The sequence below is a fragment of the Odocoileus virginianus genome, chromosome 33 (genome assembly GCF_023699985.2).
Source record: "Odocoileus virginianus isolate 20LAN1187 ecotype Illinois chromosome 33, Ovbor_1.2, whole genome shotgun sequence".
Lineage (NCBI taxonomy): Eukaryota > Metazoa > Chordata > Mammalia > Artiodactyla > Cervidae > Odocoileus > Odocoileus virginianus.
In genome coordinates, this window is record NC_069706.1 from 14,472,879 (window position 1) to 14,494,227 (window position 21,349).

Here is a 21,349-nt window from a genome sequence, read left to right on the forward strand (position 1 = left end):
GCCAGAAATAAACAAACAGGCAACAAACTGGATTTAGCCCGTGGCTATAGTTTACTGACTCCTGCCTTAAATTATTGATTTTAAAACTGTATCCCTTTCATAAAATAAGCATTCGATACCCCAAATTTTCCTCTAAGAACTGCTTTAGCTGCATCTCATAAATTTCAATATGCTCTATTTTCATTATTATTCAGTCCACAATATTTTCTGATTTTCCTCATCATTTCTCCTTTGATTTATGAGTTACTTATAAATGTGTTATTTAATTGACAAACTTGGGGATTTTCCACGTACTTTATTTTTTATTGAATTGTAATTTACTGCTATTGTGATTAGAGAACACCTTCTGCATGTCTTACTATTTTTATATTTATTAAGTTCTCAGAGAGTGTTCCACGTCAATATACTTTACATGTTTGAAGTTCTGTTGTTATGCCCATTAACATTTAGGGTTGTTTTGGATGAGTGGATACTTTTATAATTGTGAAATGTTCCTCTTAGAGAGATGGGAATACCAGACCACCTGACCTGCCTCCTGAGAAATCTGTATATGCAGGTCAAGAATCAACAGTTAGAACTGGACATGGAACAACAGACTGGTTCCAAATTGGGAAAGGGATATGTCAAAGCTGTATATTGTCACCCTGCTTATTTAACTTACATGGAGAGTACATCATGCGAAATGCTGGGCTGGATGAAGCACAAGCTGGAATCAAGATTGCTGGGAGAAATATCAATAACCTCAGATATGCAGATGACACCACCCTTATGACAGATACCGAAGAGGAACTAAAGAACCTCTTGATGAAAGTAAAAGAGGAGAGTGAAAAAGCTGGCTTAAAACTCAACACTCAGAAAATGAAGATCATGGCATCTGGTCCCATCACTTCATGCAAATAGATGGGGAAACAATGGAAACAGTAATAGACTTTATTTTCATGGTTTCCAAAATCTCTGCAGATGGTGACTGCAGCCATGAAATTAAAAGATGCTTGCTCCTTGGAAGAAAAGCTATGACCAACCTAGGCAGCATATTAAAAAGCAGAGAGATTCCTTTGCCTACAAAGCGTCTGTCTAGTCAAAGCTATGGTTTTTCCAGTAGTCATGTATGGGTGTGAGAGTTTGACCATAAAGAAAGCTGAGCACTGAAGAATTGATGCTTTTGAACTGTGGTGTTGGGGAAGACTCTCGAGAGTCCCTTGGACTGAAAGGAGATCAACAAATGAATCCTAAAGGAAATCAGTCCTGAATGTTCATTAGAAGGACTGATGCTGAAGCTGAAGCTCCAATTCTTTAGCCACCTGATGTGAAGAACTGACTCACTGGAAAATTCCCTGATGCTGGGAAAGATTAAAGGCAGAAGGAGGAGACAACAGAGGATGAGATGGTTGGATGACATCACTGACTTGATGAACATGAATTTGAGCAAGTTCTGGGAGTTTGTGATGGACAGGGAAGCCTGGTGTGCTGCAGTCCATGGAGTCGCAAAGAGTCGGACACAACTGAGCAACTGAAATGAACTGATCCATAATAGTACTATTTTCTCTAATTTTAAATTGTTTGATATTAATATTGACATTACAGCTTGCTTGTGCTTGGTGTTTATATGCTATACATTTACATCAAGTTGTATTTTTCTTGATAATTAAAATGTTGTTGTTTGTAATATTTAGTTATTTCATTTTTTCCCTTCAGCCATCTGACAATATCTGCCTTCTAACTGGGTAGTTTTGTAATTTAATGTAATTTTTAATGTGATTGAGTATTAGTATGTTTTCTTTGGTATAGCTTGAGTGAGTTATTTTGATCTTTTGGGTGCGAGCAACTGTCACTCATGATTTTCTATGTCTGAAATGGAAGGGAACCCACTGATTTTCTTCTGAGTACTAAAATTTCCAGATAAATTTGACACACAATGCAAAAAATGTTGATTACGCTGCCACAACCAACGTAGTACCTTGATTACAATAATGACTTGGATTTTCCGTCCATCCCTGTATCTACAACCTTTGAAATATGATGTTGTAGCTCCTTTCATAAAAAGGTGGAACTTGTTTCCTTTCCCCTTAAAATGAGCTCATCATGTTAATTACTTTGGCCAGTAGAATGTGAACGAAGTGACAGTATGTCAGTATTGAGACTAGACCTCAGTAGGTTTTGTACCTTCTACCTTTCCTCTTGACCTCTGTCTTATTGTTGCCGTCTAGCCTGATGGATGTAGAAATTCCAGGACTCGGCCACTCCTCCTCTCCTGCCAACAGCCGACCAATCACCTGCTATCTAGTGCTATTCTTGACCAGGTAACTCCTGATGACTTTGCCAGCTGACTGCAGACACAAGGTCAAGTCACCCAAGCATTGCTCAGGTCAATAAAACCTCCCTGCTTATCAACAGACTCCTCAGCAATAATACATGTTTATTGTTTTAAACCATCAGTACCAGTGATACAACCACTTACATTCCCTTCCTGCACATGGACAATGGAATTATACTCTGTGATAAGGAGGAGGTGAATTCTGGGTAGTACTGGAAGTCTGGCTGAAGCATCCAGTCATTTGCATGGGATAGGAAGAAAACAGAATTACTTTCTTCAACTGCCTGCATGAGAGTTCCACTTGGGGAGAAACTGTTTTTATTTGGAAAAATACAGTAGAAGCCTTCTTATCTGATATAATTAGAACTGGTAGTTGGCTGGCTAATCTAGCAGAAGAATGAGAGCTGCCTATTAGCCAAGAGGTCTCTGGTTTCTGTGGGGAGCAGTCAGTGTGTTTTGCAGAGGAAATGGAGAGTGTTGCTTGTTTTGATAAAGTGGATTCAGGAACATTGTTTCTGTAGCTTTTGGCTCCCCTCTTTATGGAAAGAGAGGGTCTAGGTAGATATCCTAAGAAGAGAAGGAATCATTATTAGGTGTAAAAGTCTGAGTTCTGAATCACAGATGTGGAAGAGATACCTTTCATTCATTCATTAATGCAGAAGACTTTACTATATTTTCCCAAACAAATGAGGATTTATTGAGCCCCCTCTTGGGAGCTTGATAAAATTAGGAATTTATTACATACACCCACTATATCCCAAGCACATTAGTGTCTGGCCAGATTGAGTACCATCTACTCGTTGAATTTATAAGTAGGAGGGAATTTATATCATTTGTTTGAAACAGAGTAAAAACTAATAATTTTCAATCTGGCAGCAGAGTTTCTTTTAGGGAGAGACCTATTGCTGTTTAAATAGCTTCATACAGATCACTTGAGTTTGGAAGGCATAGTTAAGAAAGAGACAGTGAAATAAAGAGATTGTGAAAACTCTCCTGCACAAGAGATTAACAGTCCATAGGGGGGTACTTATGGATTGCATGGAGCAAAGAAAGGCTAAGACGAGGAAGGAGAGAGAAAATGGGGCTGAGATGGGTGCTCCATGGGAATTTCTCTTGGCAGACAGGGAGATCAAAGGAATTCTTTTTTTTTTTTTTTTTGATAGGTGGAGGTGAAAGTGTGGAAATATTTTTATTCACCTTCAGTTTAAAAAGCTTTACGTTCTCTGGAGTAGGAAATGGAAACCTACTCCAGTATTCTTGCCTAGAAAATTCCATGGAACATGGCGGGCTGTACAATTCATGGGGCCACAAAGAGTCAGATGTGACTAAGAAGCTTTAGTCACACTATAAAGTTTTATACCTGTGGTGTGCCAAAAGAAGGAGTTCTTAAAGAAGTCATTTTTGGTTTGGTCTCTGATTTAGAAGTTGTGAAGCTTGGTGTATGTTCGTTAAGTGCTTTAAGTGAGGTGATTTGCTGCTAAAGCTTTTGCTGTGGTATAAAATTTTCTTCATTGTCACAAATTTTCATAAAAAGCCTGCCACACTTACAGCCTGAGGTTCACAGATGGAGACTGGTGTCTGGTAACAGTGCGGAAATGGGCAGACAGGGTGTTTATCCACAAACTGAATGGCCTCACCTGAATTATGGGATTCTGAGCTAGAAATGATTCAGCGATGGTGACATCCCCAACATTTCAAGAATCTCCATAGGTGGGGATCAGCATTGAGCCTTTCTCCAGCACATGTCAGGCTTCCCTGTTGGCTGAGACAGGAAAGAATTCGCCTGCAATGCAAGAGAGCCGGGTTCGATTCCTGGGTTGGGAAGATCCCCTGGAGAAGGGCATGGCAACCCACTCCAGTACTCTTACCTGGAGAATCCCATGGACAGAGGAGCCTGGTGGGCTACAGTCCATGGGGTCACAAAGAGTCGGACACAACTAGGTGACTTTCACTCACTCACTCACCCAACACATGGCACGTGGCTTGAGTGAATTTCATTTGAATTTCAAAGGAATGAGTGTTTTAGGGACGCTGCTAACAGGATGACATGGGTATAATTTTATTTTTTACTTATTTTAAAATAATATCTTACCTTTATTTTATTTTTTCATTTCTGTGGGGTAGGCCATGCCATGTGACATGTGGGATCTTGGTTCTCTAACCAGGGATCAACCTCTCACCCCCTGCATTGGAAGTGCAGAGTCTTAACCACTGGACACCAGGGAAGTCCTTACCTTTATTTTTTTAATGTTTGTGTGCATTTATATGGGCCCCAAAGCCTATAAGTACATATCCTGTGACACATGTATGTGTATATTATCAAGCTGCTAACATCAGTTACTGCTACGGATGGGGAAATGTGGAATTAGGGTGGGAGACACGTTCCTTTTTCTATATTTCCATTATAATGTATTACCTGACAAACATATTTCTGGATATCTTCTGCATTTTTATAATTTAACTCTTATTTTTAATTATGTAACATAAAAGTATAAAACTTTCAAATATATATTTTGGGGATAAAAAATATGACAGGCCCAATTTAAAAACAAAGCTTTGCTATTTATAAGAGCTGCATTGCCAAAAGAGAGGAGGAGAAAGCTGCTAGCCAGTGGCTGGTAAGCACCAATCCTTAGTACTGATTCCTTAGTGCATTGATTTTATATGTTCTCTTTGATACCAAAGTACAACCCAAGATTCAACCTGTCCCCACCCCACTCCAGGACCTGCTCTGAGAACAACAGAGTAGGAAGGGCCTTGGGACAGCTGGAACACTGGTCCACTTGAACCTGTGCTCAGGAGTCCTGAGATAGGCCCCAGTATTTGGAGGCATGCCATCCTCTTCATGCAAATAGAAGGGGAAAAAGTAGAAGCAGTGACAGATTTTATTTTCTTGGGCTTCAGAATCACTGCAGATGGTGACTGCAGCTATAAAATTAAAAGACACTTGCTCCTTGGGAGGAAATCTATGACAAACCTAGACGGTGGATTAAAAAGTAAAAATATCACTTTGCCGACAAAGGTCCATGTAGTCAAAGCTATGGTTTTTCCAGTAATCATGTACAGATGTGAGAGTTGGACCATAAAGGAGACTGAGCGCTGTAGAACTGATGCTTTCAAACTGTGAAGCTGAAGAAGACTCTTGAGAGTCCCTTGGACTGCAAGGAGATAAAGCCAGTAAATCCTAAAGGAAATCAACCCTGAATACTCACTGGAAGGACTGATGCTGAAGCTTGAATACTGTGGCCATCTGATGCGAAGGGCAGACTCGTTGGCAAAGACCCTGATGCTCAGGAAGACTGAAGGCAAAAGGAGAAGAGGGCGGCAGAAGATGAGATGGTTAGATAGCATCACCAACTCCACGGACATGAATCTGAGCAAACTCCAGGAGATAGTGAAAGACAGGAAAGCCTGGCATGCTGCAGTCCATGGGGTCACAAAGAGGAGGACATGACTTAGCAGCTGAACAACAACATCTTCTTGGTTTGACTTGTCCTTCTCAAACTCCAGGTAGCTGGTAGATTAGGAAGAGATGAGCTCTGTCTCCCTGTTGGTAGAGATGCAGCACCCATGGATAACCATACATCATTTTAGATAAAATTTGCTTATTAAGAAAACAGACCTTTTAGAAGACTGCCGAGTTGATGGGCACAAGATAGGAATGAGCAAATATTTCTGGAGAAGATTGCTCCAAAGGAACTTTTTACCTTCATGCCCTACTTCTCACTAATGCAACTGGATAAACCACAAGGAGACACCCTGCTGATTTTTCCTGTTTTAACTTACATTCAAAGTCTATTTTGCAGTTTTTAAAGGACATGTTAAAAAAAGACATAGATTTGTTTCTTCTCCGATTAGAGATAGTGGTAAATTCTTAACTTATCATTCTTAATTGATGAAGTCTGTGCAAACATCATTCTCTTTTATCATTGTTCTCTAGTCTCTCTCCCATCCTGAGGTTTGAATTAGAAGAATTTACAAAGACTTATTTTTCAGGATGTTTTTAGCAAAATCACATGATTTTAATATTTTTAGAGTTAGAAAATTTCCCCCTTGCTCACTTGAGTATCACCCGAACTTCTCATAATAAACATAATTGAAGCCTCAGTATAGTGTTTACTCGAGTCACTCTGAACAGAGACTGGTGAAAGGCAAGCCTACTTCTGACACTTTTAATGAGTTTTAGTCATTGAAGGATCTGGTTATAAAGGTCTGCAGCATAACTGTCAGATCAGAGCAGGGGCCCTGGGGTAAAAATATGTCTTACTCCCTTAGCCCCACCCTTGGCGTTTGTTTCTTGGAGTAGGTGACTACATTCTCCTAGGGGTTTTCTGACTGAGGAAGCAGGGGGACCTGATGCATGCCACACCTCTTCCCTGCCCCCCCCCCCCACATTGTTGGGACTGTACCTTTAAGATGGAGGCTTAGGCACCCAGAACAGAATAAGTTCCTGGCCACTAAGATGCGGTATACTACTGAAATTCTGGGGTTCAGTGCACTGCGTGTGGACTTGTCCTACCTGCGCATGATGCGTCTGCCACAGGTTCTGTCCATGAACTTACAGGATGTCTTACTAACCACCATGGAATTGCACACAGCTTTGCTCCAATCAAAGAAGTCATTTCATAGCAAAGGAAATGCAGCAGTGGACCCATGCTCATGGAATTCATTGGTCTTTTCATGTTCCCTAGCATCCTCCCAGAGAACATATTTTGTATAATTTTGGAGACAACTTTTTATCTATTTTTATATTAATAAATAACTTATGTGTATGTTGGAGAAGGAAATGGCAACCCACTCCAGTATTCTTACCTGGAGAATCCCATGGACAGAGGATCCTGGTGGGCCACAATCCATGGGGTCACAAAGAGTCGGACATGACTGAGTGACTAAGCAAGCATATGTTTATGTGATAAATATGTGTATTCTGAAGTTGTTTGGTGTAGTGATCTATAAATGTCAGTTATCTCAAATTGGTTGAGAGTGTTTTTCGACATGTCTATGCCTCTTTTTTGTCTGCATTTTCTAAGAAAGATATGATTTCACTTAGTTTTATTTTTTGTTTCTCCTGTCAACTTTTGCTCCATATGTTTTGAGACTAGGTTATTAGGTGCATGCAAATTTATCTTTCTGGTGGATTAACTCTTTCATCATTATGAAATGTTCTTTATCTCTAATATATATCTTGCCGTGAAGTTTACTTTGTCAGAAATGACAATTACACATTGGCTCCAGTATATCTTTGGTATATTTTTCCATTTTTTTAACTTTTACTCTTTTATATATTTATATTAAAGGTCTCTTATAAGCAGCATTTGGTTGGTTCTTTTTGTCCAAGTTGGTGATCTCTTTTTGAATTGGTATATTTAGTCCATTTACATTTAATATTAATTACTGAAATATTTACATTTAAATATACTGTCATATTTTTGTTTCATCTGTTTATGATTTCTTGTTTTCTTTTGAATTAATGTTTTACTTCTATTTACATCTCCTATCCCTTGTTTCATTGTCATGTATTTTAATTCTAAAAATATATTGTACTACATGACATACTATCAATGTTTTAGCAGTCAATATCTGTTTAGATTTAATCACATGTCCGTCTTTCCAGAAATCTTTATTCTTTCCTGTTTCTATAATTTCCTCCAGGGTCATTTTTTTTTTTCCTACAGTTTTTTTTTTTTTCCCTTTAGCACTTTCTCTAGTCCCAATCTACTGTAATTTTATCTCTTAGTGTTGTTTTTTTTTTTTTGTCTGAATATATATTTTTTTCTACATTTACTTTAGAGGAAATTTTGGGGGTGAGTAAAAAACTAGTTTTCTAGTTTGGCAGTTGTTTTCTGTCACCATTTTAAAGATGCTGCTTCACTATCTTAGTTCCTATCACTTTTATTAAGACATCAGCTATTAGTTTTATTGATACTTCTTGAAAGTAAAAATGACTTTTCTCTCCTGTAGCTGCTTTTTGCAAGCTTTTCTTTCTTTGATTTGGAGCAGTGTGTCTAGATATTTTGTTTTGTATTCATTTCCTCTCAGTGTTTGTAGAGATTTTGGAAATCTGTAGAATTACCTTCTATCATTTTGGAAAATTCCTAATCTTCAAATAGTTCTTTTTTATCTTTTCTATTCATTCCTTCTGAGACTCTGTACATTTCTTAACTGATTTCACTACATCCCATGGCTCTTTTATCTACTTTCTGTATTGTTCCTGTCTGTGCCTCAACTTGGATATGTTCTAATTTTTTACCTTTCATTTCATTACTCTTCCTTTCTCTGTTTTATCTTCTGTTAAAATCACTACTGAATTATAAATATGAGTTACTCTATTTATAAATTTTAGAATTTCCATTTATTCTTTTCTTATGGATTCTAATTCTGTTATACACATTCTCCATGGATTTCTGTTTTTGGACAAAATAATATGTATACTAACTCAGGATCTGTATCATCTCTGGTATAGTTTCTGTTGTCTGATAACTTTTTGGAGGATGGTGGATGCTTTGTAAGAAAGTAGTAGAGACTCTGCACAATATTATCTTCTTTTATAGGATATGTAATTTTCTTCTGGCAGCCAGGAAGAATATAAGCAGGTCACCTTACTTTGGTGGATATCTTCTTTCAGATTTTGTAAGGACTACCTATATTCCCAGCTTGTCCATTCTCCTAAGGTATAAGGCTTAATCCAAGGGCACAGCCTATTGGAAGTTTCAGTTCAAATTGTGTTTTATTTTTCCTATCTCTAATTAGCACGTACTCTCTTTGGCATCCTCAGAACTCCAAATTTTGTCTCAGAAACTCTGGCTTTTTAGCACATGTTTTCTTTTCTCAGATTCTTAGCATCTTGCTTCATGTGTGTGCATTTTTGAAGCTTTGCATATGGTCTTGAGGGAAAATTGTATGTAGAATTTTGGACTCACTTCTCACTAGTTTACTTTTTCCCTAGGGTCATGAATCTTAAAAGATCCTTGAATATTTGGAAGTTAAGCAATACACTTACTAAATGACACATGCGTTTGTTGTCCTGTACTTTAATTTTGATCTCCCCAGCTTTGTAGGGTAGCTGCAAGTTCTAGGTTGAGCATTTTATTTGGCCTCTGTGCCCTGGACTATGAAATATCTCAAAGCGGAAAACGTCACTGATCAGTATCTCTCCATGATCTTACCATCCTGCTTCCTTGACTTTCAGTGCTTCAAATCACCTTTTTTGGGGTATTTTATCTAGATTTTGTGGTTATTATTGGCAGAAGATTTAGTGTGCTATGAGCCACTGTCACAGCGAAAAGTAGAAGCTGGTTCACATTCCTTTTATAATTTAAATTACAAGTCACTGAAACCACATATTATGATAATATCTTTCTTCCTTACCTGGATCCTTTGTCCTATGGTACTTCTAACAAAGAAGGAGTGTGAACCCTCTTCAAGGAGGCAGATTTGCTCATCTATAGTGAGGAGAGAAAAGGAAGAACAGAAATCCTGCTCAGCTGGCTGGGGAATCATGCTGTTTTTGACTTCGGTAATTGTCATTTTCACATGGTCACCCTCGAAACACCTGCATTTCCGGCTTAAAGTCAGGCAGAAAACCAGCAGTGACCTGAGATTACACTGCCGCCCAAACCCGATGACCCAATTTATCTTTCCACTGGATAAAGTCACTTGAGTCATCTGTTGGACCTCTGTGGATCCAGGTGATGACAAGGAATTATCTTTTCAGTGACGTATTCTGGTTTGTCCACTCTCCTGCCAACATGTTCCTAGGCTCCCAAAGCTCTGGTAAACACAGATCTTACAATACATGTGCACACCCACACACATATGTGGGTGCACATGTGCACACATTATTCTCTTTCGCTACCTCTCTCTTGCAATTATCTTCCAAAGCAAACCCTGTTTGCAGAATAGCTAGATCTAGGAGAATTTCTGTCCTCAGCCACACACTGCCTATAATCAGCTCTCCTCACTAACCTCCATCCCTGGCCCTAAGAAAGAGAAACTCTGTATTCTTTCAGGTGGAAGGACCACACCCTTTGTGTATCCTGGGGTGAATGACATCTTTCTAGAGAAACACTCTAACTTGTTTTTTATACCTATGTAGTTGCTCATTTTCCTCTTTTATTTTAAGCAAACAGCTAATCTGTCTTACAATTTTCTTCCTCCACCTTGTCCCACATTTAACACTCCGTCTTGTACTATGTTGGACTATAGATCTATGTCATTCTTCTATAACATTTGTGCAATATTAATTATTTGACCACAACTCTTTTTCTGTCCCACTGGGGAATAGCAAGTGTGTTTCTTAGTTCTGGCAATTTTCTGACTATAAGGAACATGTGTCTCCACCACTCAGCCTTGATTGAGAAGAAATGCTAGGGTTAAGAATAAAGTAACCTAAAAGGCAGTGGCATGTAATGGGATAGAGCACTGGATTTTGAAGGAAGGAGATAGTTGGGTTGATTCTCCACATTTATACTCTTATTAATTCACATATCTCCAAAATGACCTTAAACTTGAATTGCTAAAGACCTGACTTCATAATCTATACCATGAGGATAACTTGCTTATTTACCATGCTTCTGTGGGCACAAAATGTAGGGAATACAACATACAAGTTGGTAGTAAAATCTGAGAAGTGGGGAAAATATCTATACCAGGCTTGGCTTCATCTGCAGAGCTGTTTGTTTGGTAGGTACAGATATGATTATTGTGAAAAAGCTTAATTCTTGGGGCCAGAAAACCTCCATCCTAGCTATTCTATTAAATGAAAAAATGACATTGGATTCTCTCTGAGCCTTAATTTCCTCATCTGTGGAATTCCAACAATAATACCTGCTTTAAAGAGCTGTCATAAAGGTCATAATGAAATAGAATCCAAGGGATTCTTTGGAAGATATTAGGCTTCTTTAAGAGATAGGAAACTGAGGTACTGAGGGTTCAATTGCCCAAATTCTCATGGGTTGAAGACAGTAGAGTTAGTATTTAATGGTGCATAAATTAATTTAGAGTCTGTGATCTTAGGAACAGGATTATTTGAGCTTGTTTCAATGTAAACATAAGATTATAAAAGCATAGAATAGCTCATTAAAATCAAGTGTAACAAAGTAGATAGACTTTATGAAGAGGAACCAGAAGAGGAACCATTAAATTGATCAGTCAACATGTCTGATTCTCTTGTCTTTCTCTTTCTCATTTCTTTCATCTCTACTTATTTTGGTTGGTTTGCATCCTTCTCTGTCTTGCTTTGCAAACCAGCTTTCTCAATTCTGCACTTGTGTAATAGAATATGGCTGGCTAACAACCATAGGTTTTGTTGTTACCATTCCATCCACTTTTGAAGACTGACTTGTAGCAACAATCCCACGTTTCAAGTATCTGAGAGATCTGCTTGGTTCAGCTTGGTGTCAGCTCATTATCAGTCATCATGAAGGGTGATGTGGGGACAGAATGTCCCAATGTAAGTAGCATTCCTGGAAATCTAACCATGTGTGGAGACAGAAGGTGGTCAAGGAAACAGAGAATGGTCAAAGAGACAGGAGTACTGATTCATTGGCTGACTCTACAAGATTTCCATTCTGTAGGCATTTACTGGTAAGTGTTTTATATTTAAAACAGTTGACTTATTGTACAGTATTCTATGAAATTTTCTAGATGTATAGATTTATACATATATACACATATAGATTTAGACATATACATTATAATCAGGATATAGAATGGCATCTAAAACTCTCTCATGCTATCCCACTGTAATCACACCCAACCCCAGTTCCCAGTAACCACTGATTTGGTCTTCAATGTTAAAATTAAAACAAAGGCTTTCTTGAGTGGATTGCTGGATTCCCAACAATGTGTCTCAGTAGAGGTCCTTGTACAAGATGAGGCTGAAAATTTCCTCATGGTTGCGGCATTGGTGTATATCCGTATGCTCATACATATGCTCCCCAAATATTAGCTCATGAAATGTCATCTTGAATTAACTGTCCTTACCTCCAACATGATCTAAATATAAGGCCAGGAAGATTACTGGTTATCTCAATGTTTAAGAATTAATTTATTCAATCAATATTTATTGCATGTTAGTAACAGGTACTTAGTAATGTTCTAGGAAAAAATCAGTATAAAAGACAAAAATCCACATCCTCTGTAACTTATGTTATAGAGGGCTCACAGTCTAACATGGAAATAATATACAACAAACATGAAGTCATTTACATCACACAGAAGCTAAGGTCTCCATGTTGCTGGTCTCTTACCTTTGGGTCTCTTTTTGGGTCATCTTCCAGGGACTCAGGTCCAGGTGTCTGTCATGTTCCAAATCTCAACACTGCACTTAATTCCTTTGCTTATGAAAAATTGTCCCAAACCAGGTTTGAGACAGAGGTTGTTTTTTTTTTTTTTTTAGTGATGTGATTCACAGCCTCCTGCTAGGAAAGAAATTAAGATTTGTGATAAAATGCTTAAGCAGTTTTACATTAAACTTTAATGAGATTAAGACTTGTTCTGGGCAACTACCTACCCACCTGCTTAGCTGACTGTCAGTCAAGTTTCTAATGATCTCCTTAACCAGACGTTCTTTTTACATGTATCCAGTCTAACAGCGACTGTCTCACCTTCATCTTCCTATTGAATGTGTCTTCCAAGGTCAAGCAAGATCTCCCTTTTGCACACGTTTTTAATAAAATATTGACCTATGCTCATAGCTATATTATCTGATAGCCTATTTTAAATGCTTTTAAAAATTTACTGCTTATTCTGAGCCTTCTGTCAAAAAAAAAAAAAAAAAAAAAGAATACTATAGTTAGGCAAGGTGTTACCACTGGGGGCCAACTGACAATAGCATATGAAATGTCTCTGTGTGATCTCTTATAACTGTCTGTGAATCTACAATTATCTCAAAAGAAAAAGTAAAAGAAAGGAAGGAGATGCCTCTCCCCTTGCTCTCTCTGCTCTTCCTTCCATTTCCTCTGTGCCTCTGTGGCATTTTCCTCTGCTGTCTGGAGAGTCGCTTCTGCTTCCCATCACGGTCTCTGTTCCTATCAGTCCTCCTGTAGCCTGTGGCCCACCAGGCTCCTCTGTCCATGGGATTCTCCAGGCAAGAATACTGGAGTGGGAGCCATTCCGTTCTCCAGGGGATCTTTCCGACTCAGGGATCAAAGCCGGGTCTCTTGCACTGCAGGCAGATTCTTTACTCTCTGAGCCACTAGAGAAGCCCCCAGTCCTCCTACTCTTTCCTATATCTATGGTGTTTTCTTATGTTATAGCTATGTTATATACTCATCTCTGTGCTTGTATTTTCTCTTTAAGGTTTAAGGTCATAAATTATAAAAGTTTTACTTTATGCTTGCCTTTTCTACATAGGAGATGCTCATGATATGTTTGTTGAATTAAATTAAAAATTTAAATAGCTGACACCCTTGATATTTGTTCAGGGAACTGTACCTCTATGTTAGTACCTGAGGAAGGGGGATAAGGTGGGTTCGGAGAGTCCCTTGGTTGCTTTTCGCTGAGGAGAGTGGACCAGTGCATCTCAGTCTTCACCACATTGAAATCACCTGGGTGGCTCTTAAGACATAACCAGTGCCCAGGCTCCCCAGCAATTATATTTAATCCACCTGAGGTGGGCACAGCATCAGTATTTTTAAAAGCTGGCTTATTCTTTTTGTTGCAATGGTGAATGGTATCGTTTCCTTAATTTCTCTTTTTGTTTTCTCATTGTTAGTGTATAGGAATGCAAGAGATTTCTCTGTGTTAATTTTATATCCTGCAACTTTACTGTATTCATTGATTAGCTCTAGTAATTTTCTGGTAGAGTTTTTAGGGTTTTCTATGTAGAGGATCATGTCATCTGCAAACAGAGAGAGTTTCACTTCTTCTTTTCCTATCTGGATTCCTTTTACTTCTTTTTCTGCCCTGATTGCTGTGGCCAACACTTCCAAAACTATGTTGAATAGTAGTGGTGAGAATGGGCACCCTTGTCTTGTTCCTGATTTCAGGGGAAATGCTTTCAATTTTTCATCATTGGGGGTGATGCTTGCTGTGGGTTTGTCATATATAGCTTTTATTATGTTGAGGTATGTTCCTTCTATTCCTACTTTCTAGAGAGTTTTAATCATAAATGGATGTCGAATTTTGTCAAAGGCTTTTTCTGCATCTATTGAGATAATCATATGGTTTTTATCTTTCATTTTGTTAATGTGGTGTATTACATTGATTGACTTGCGGATATTAAAGAATCCTTGCATTCCTGGGATAAAGCCCACTTGGTCATGGTGTATGATTTTTTTAATATGTTGTTGGATTCTGTTTGCTAAAATTTTGTTAAGGATTTTCGCATCTATGTTCATCAGTGATATTGGCCTGTAGTTTTCTTTTTTTGTGGCATCTTTGTCTGGTTTTGGGATTAGGGTGATGGTGGCCTTATAGAATGAGTTTGGAAGTTTACCTTCTTCTGCAATTTTCTGGAAGAGTTTGAGTAAGATAGGTGTTAGCTCTTCTCTAAATTTTTGGTAGAATTCAGCTGTGAAGCCATCTGGTCCTGGGCTTTTGTTTGCTGGAAGATTTCTGATTACAGTTTCGATTTCCTTGCTTGTGATGGGTTTGTTGAGATCTTCTATTTCTTCCTGATTCAGTTTTGGAAAGTTATACTTCTCTAAGAACTTGTCCATTTCTTCCAAGTTGTCCATTTTATTGGCATAGAGCTGCTGGTAGTAGTCCCTTATGATCCTTTGTATTTCAGTGTTGTCTGTTGTGATCTCTCCATTTTCATTTCTAATTTTGTTAATTTGGTTCTTCTCCCTTTGTTTCTTAATGAGTCTTGCTAATGGTTTGTCAATTTTGTTTATTTTTTCAAAAAACCAGCTTTTAGCTTTGTTGATTTTTGCTATGGTCTCTTTAGTTTCTTTTGCATTTATTTCTGCCCTAATTTTTAAGATTTCTTTCCTTCTACTAACCCTGGGGTTCTTCATTTCTTCCTTCTCTAGTTGCTTTAGGTGTAGAGTTAGGTTATTTATTTGACTTTTTTCTTGTTTCTTGAGGTAGGCCTGTAATGCTATGAATATTCCCCTTAGCACTGCTTTTACAGTGTCCCATAGGTTTTGGGTTGTTGTGTTTTCATTTTCATTCATTTCTATGCATATTTTTATTTCTTTTTTGATTTCTTCTATGATTTGTTGGTTATTCAGAAGTGTGTTGTTTAGCCTCCATATGTTTGAATTTTTAATAATTTTTTTCCTGTAATTGAGATCTAATCTTACTGCACTGTGGTCAGAAAAGATGACTGGAATGATTTCAATTTTTTTGAATTTACCAAGACTAGATTTATGGCCCAGGATGTGATCTATTCTGGAGAAGGTTCCGTGTGCACTTGAGAAAAAGGTGAAGTTGATTGTTTTGGGGTGAAAAATATCTACCTAAAGAAACAAATGACCTATACATAAAAAACTATAAAACACTGATGAAAGAAATCAAAGAGGACACAAACAGATGGAGAAATATACCGTGTTCATGGATTGGAAGAATCAATATTGTCAAAATGGCTATACTACCCAAAGCAATCTATAGATTCAATGCAATCCCTATCAAACCACCAACAGTATTTTTCACAGAACTAGAACAAATAATTTCACAATTTGTATGGAAATACAAAAAACCTTGAATAGCCAAAGTAACCTTGAGAAAGAAGAAAGGAACTGGAGGAATCAACCTGCCTGACTTCAGACTATACTACAAAGCCACAGTCATCAAGACAATATGGTACTGGCACAAAGACAGAAATATAGATCAATGGAACAGAATAGAAAGCCCAGAGATAAATCCACAAACCTATGGTCACCTTATCTTCGACAAAGGAGGCAAGGATATACAATGGAAAAAAGACAACCTCTTTAACAAGTGGTGCTGGGAAAACTGGTCAACCACCTGTAAAAGAATGAAACTAGAACACTTTCTAACACCATACACAAAAATAAACTCAAAATGGATTAAAGATCTAAATGTAAGACCAGAAACTATAAAACTGCTAGAGGAGAACATAGGCAAAACACTCTCCGACATAAATCACAGCAGGATCCTCTATGACCCACATCCCAGAATTTTAGAAACAAAAGCAAAAATAAACAAATGGGACCTAATGAAACTTAAAAGCTTTTGCACAACAAAGGAAACTATAAGCAAGGTGAAAAGACAGCCCTCAGATTTGGAGAAAATAATAGCAAACGAAGCAACAGACAAAGGATTAATCTCAAAAATATACAAGCAACTCCTCCAGCTCAACTCCAGAAAAATAAATGACCCAATCAAAAAATGGGCCAAAGAACTAAACAGACATTTCTCCAAGGAAGACATACAGATGGCAAAAAAAAAAAAAAAAAACCACATGAAAAAATGCTCAACATCACTCATTATCAGAGAAATGCAAATCAAAACCACAATGAGGTACCATTACATGCCAGTCAGGATGGCTGCTATCCAAAAGTCTACAAGCAATAAATGCTGGAGAGGGTGTGGAGAAAAGGGAACCCTCTTACACTGTTGGTGGGAATGCAAATTAGTACAGCCACTATGGAAAAAAGTGTGGAGATTTCTTAAAAAGCTGGAAATAGAACCGCCATATGACCCAGCAATCCCACTTCTGGGCATACACACCAAGGAAACCAGACCTGAAAGAGACACGTGCACCCCAATGTTCATCGCAGCACTGTTTATAATAGCCAGGACATGGAAGCAACCCAGATGCCCATCAGCAGACGAATGGATAAGGAAGCTGTGGTACATATACACCATGGAATATTACTCAGCCATTAAAAAGAATTCATTTGAATCAGTTCTAATGAGATGGATGAAACTGGAGCCCATTATACAGAGTGAAGTAAGCCAGAAAGATAAAGACCATTGCAGTATACTAACACATATATATGGAATTTAGAAAGATGGTAATGATAACCCTATATGCAAAACAGAAAAAGAGACTCAGATGTATAGAACAGACTTGTGGACTCTGTGGGAGAAGGGGAGGGTGGGATGTTTCAAGAGAACAGCATCGAAACATGTATATTATCTAGGGTGAAACAGATCACCAGCCCAGGTTGGATGCATGAGACAAGTGCTCGGACCTGGTGCACAGGGAAGACCCAGAGGGATCAGGTGGAGAGGGAGGTGGCAGGGGGGACCAGGATGGGGAATACATGTAAATCCATGGCTAATTCATTTCAATGTATGACAAAAACCACTGCAATGAAAAAAATAAAAAAAGAAAAAGAAAAAAAAAAAAGCTGGCTTAGTCGAATGTGCAGCCAGGCTTGAGGACCACTGTTCTAGGTCAGTAATTTCTAGTCTCATTTTTCCTCCAAATATGCTTGAGGGAGAAAACCTTTCATACTGTTAAAAGTGACTGGCCACAGAGGGGATTTTCACCCAGAAGTGGAGATGGAAAGTAACTAAGAACAGGTTGGATAGTCTGAAAGAATTCCCTAGGAATTCCAATATGCCTTTTAGAAGCCACTCACTCCCTCCCCATTCACATCCCTCACTCCTGCAATAGTTTCTGGAACATTTAGTTTCTGCACAAATACTCACTCATCTCCACCCTTTATAAGAGACACCCTCTTCTAGCGGCTGGGAGCGCACACCCTGCAGCCAGAGCCTGGCCTCGAGTCCTGTCTCTCCCTCAGTCTCAGTCAGTTACTGCAGTTCATTATGCCTCAGCGTCCTCACTTGTAAACACAGAAGTAATAAGACCTATCTCATAAGATTGTTGTCAGGGTTAAACAATAATTTATGGAAAGTATTTAGACTACAATGGGCCTCTTGTAATTATACAATATATGGAAAGTCAGCTCCCTTCCTTCTCCTCCTCATTATTGTTATTATTATTTTCCCAGGCGTCATGCACAATGAGGCTATGAAGAGGTACAGAGCTTACTATGAGCTTACTCACTAAGCTATGAGCTTACTCTTCCTCGTAGGTTCTCTGGAAAAGCAGGCATCAGATAACAGCACTCAGCATCACTGCACATCAGTATTGAGTGATCCCTGTACCAAAACGTGGAACAAAATCTTTGTTCTCCAGTTGTCATCTTATACAGTCCCCTTGTTATCTTTGCTGTGTTTGTGATGATAGCATCCTGCATTGGAGAGCTGGTTTCCACAGGACTTTAAATCTTCCACGTTTGAAGGATTTCTTTGTCCATCATCAGAGTAGAGTAGAAGGGAAGGTTGGTTCATACATTCAGCCTTTTCCAGTCTGGGCTGGGCTGACATGCCCAGATCCTGACTGAGCCCCGTTTCTTAAATCCAACCTAGGGATTTCATAGTGCTATATCTTCTTTCTATCATTAATTAACCCAGCACGACATACTGTCCCCTTAAACCACTGTGCTTTGTCCCCAGCAAAGTACTTGGCTTGCCAGAACATGATGAGTTGGCATATAAATTGAAGTTGTTGTTCCTCGGTTGTAAGGCGAAGGGTAGGAGAACATTTGGAATGCTGTGAAATAGACATCCAGCGAGTTTCATTCTTCATAAGCATGGCACAGTGTTAAATTTTTCAGACCGTTGTGCCTCTGTGCCATCAACTTGGGATTTTCTGTCTGAATTTATTGAGAGTATAGAGTCACAGAAGGTGATTAACATAAATTGCAACCTCTATGTCTGCCGGTTGTTGCCTCATAAGTTGTATGGAAACATTTTTTTAACATCCAGTCAAACTAGTTGTCTTTGAATCCTGACTCTGCTACTCACTTGAGTGGCCCTAATTCTATGGCCTCAGTTTTCTTATCTGTTAAATGGGTATGGTGACACTACCTATTTCAAAGAGTTGTTATAGGACTAGATGAATTAATAAATATTAGTGCCCTCATAATTCCTGGCGTACTGTAGGCATTCAGTGACTATGAACTATTTTTAATTTATTACAGCTATGATTATTAGCTAGATCTTTATAATTATTCTTCTTTTTAAAAAGTGTTACATCTTTATTTTTAACGTTTTTTTATGTGAACCATTTTAAAAGTTTTTATTGAATTTATTAAAATATTGTTTATGTTTTACACCTTGGTTTTTTGGCCATGAGGCATGTGGAATCTTAGCTCCCTGACCATGGATCAAAACCGCACTTCCTGCATTGAAAGATGAAGTCTTAACCACTGGACTGCCAGGGAAGTCCTTACATTTTAAAATAATTATTCTCAGAGAAAGGTGATGGGAGCTAATGTTTTAAACCAAACACTATGAGTCCCTTACCTCTTTCAGTTCAGTTTTCAGATAAGGAAAATGAAGCTTGGAGGGGTCAAGTAACTACTTCAAAAGTCGGAATCATCCAAAATAAAGGAAAAAATGAGACTTTGAACTGACACATGCTTGACTTCACAATACTTACCATTAAAACACAGTTTTAAGCACTTCCAGTAAAGGAGCCTCCCAGGCCTCTGGGTCTGCTGTGGGGAGAAGTCACATGCCTCATACTCCTTCTCATGGTTGAAACCTTGAAAACATTTGAGCACATTTAAAGTACCCTGTGTATGTTCACATTTATTTTTTCCAGTGTAACCACAAGTGCATCTAATAATACTATCACATTCAGTTCTTCTTACATGGGTTTTATTTGTCTTGCTAACTAAGTGAAGCTCAGAGAGGATAGTTGTGGGCTAATTATTAGAAATTTCCCCAATATTAAAGATTCTTTCTAAAATGAGATTTTCCTACTAGTAATATTTCATAGAAGTTCATCTGTCCCTTCTATATCCAGATAATTTCCAAGTACTGTTGGTTTTTCCTCCAAAATACCTCTGCAGTCTGCACTCCTGCTTGCCCCTCTCCAAGTCATCCTTCACATTGAAGCCAAAGTGATCTTTCAGAAATGCTAAGTTATTGTCACACCCCCTGCACAGGATCCCCAGGACCCCCAGGGCTCTAGGAGTGGAGCTGGATGCTGTCCATGGCCCTGATACCCATGCCACCCTGTACACTGAGGCATCCCACTGTGCTCCAGGCAAGGAGAGTAGCATATGCAAAGGGCCCTAAGCAACTTTTCCAGAACCTTCCTGCGTCTCTCCTCAGTTATTCTGCCAGCCCCAATCATACCCTCTCTCATTATCACTCCTGCCTGGGGGCCGTGACAGATGCCTAGAACACATTTCCACTTTCCATCCTACTTCTTAACTAACTCTCATCATTAGTGTTCAGCTCAAATGCTCCCACCTCAAGAAAATGTTCTCTGATCACTCAGTTTAGGTAGACTTCACAACATTCATAGATAAAGTAGCCTATAGTTCTCATTAGAAGTATTTGTCATGATTGTGATTGAATATTCAATTGCATAATGGTTTGTTTGATCCCTTCTACAGCATAGAAACCCCACAAAGACAGTGACAATGTTTTTCTTATTTCCTACTGCATATATTCCCACCTCTTTGCAGAGTAGGTCTTGGATAAATATTTGTTGAGTGAATAAATAGACTTTAGGGGCAGACTGGTTTTTTTCTTTTTTAAAAGAGGCTGTGATCTGATTGATAGCCTTTCCTCTCATATCAAAGCAGGATTCCAGAAGTGTCTACTTTTTAAGCAGGCTTAATCTCATTACCAGATATATTTGGGAGAAAATCCAATTAAAGCATACTGTGCAGCTTGGTCACTAAGGGTGACCATCAATACACAGGTTGAGAAAACCGAGTTATGTGCAGTGGCCTTTCCAGGTGAATCTCTGCTTCAGGCCAACTTCTCCAACATGATTATCTTGCTTTAATATGTACACATGCTGCCTCTAACTAATTGCTTTAATAATCATCATCTCCAGCAGAACAGACCTGTAAAGGAGGACTTTTTCCTTGACTAGTGTAATGGAATAGACCATAATTGGAAGCCATAATTGGAAGAGCTAGAAACGGGACGCCACTGACTGTTCTTTCTTTCCAGAGTTAGCCTTTGTTGAATCCTTTCTTCATTTTCAGTGATTTGTTGTTCAGTTGCTCAGTTGTGTCCAGCTCTTTGCAACCCCATGGACTGCAGCTCACCAGGCTTCCCTGTTCTTCACTATCTCCCAGA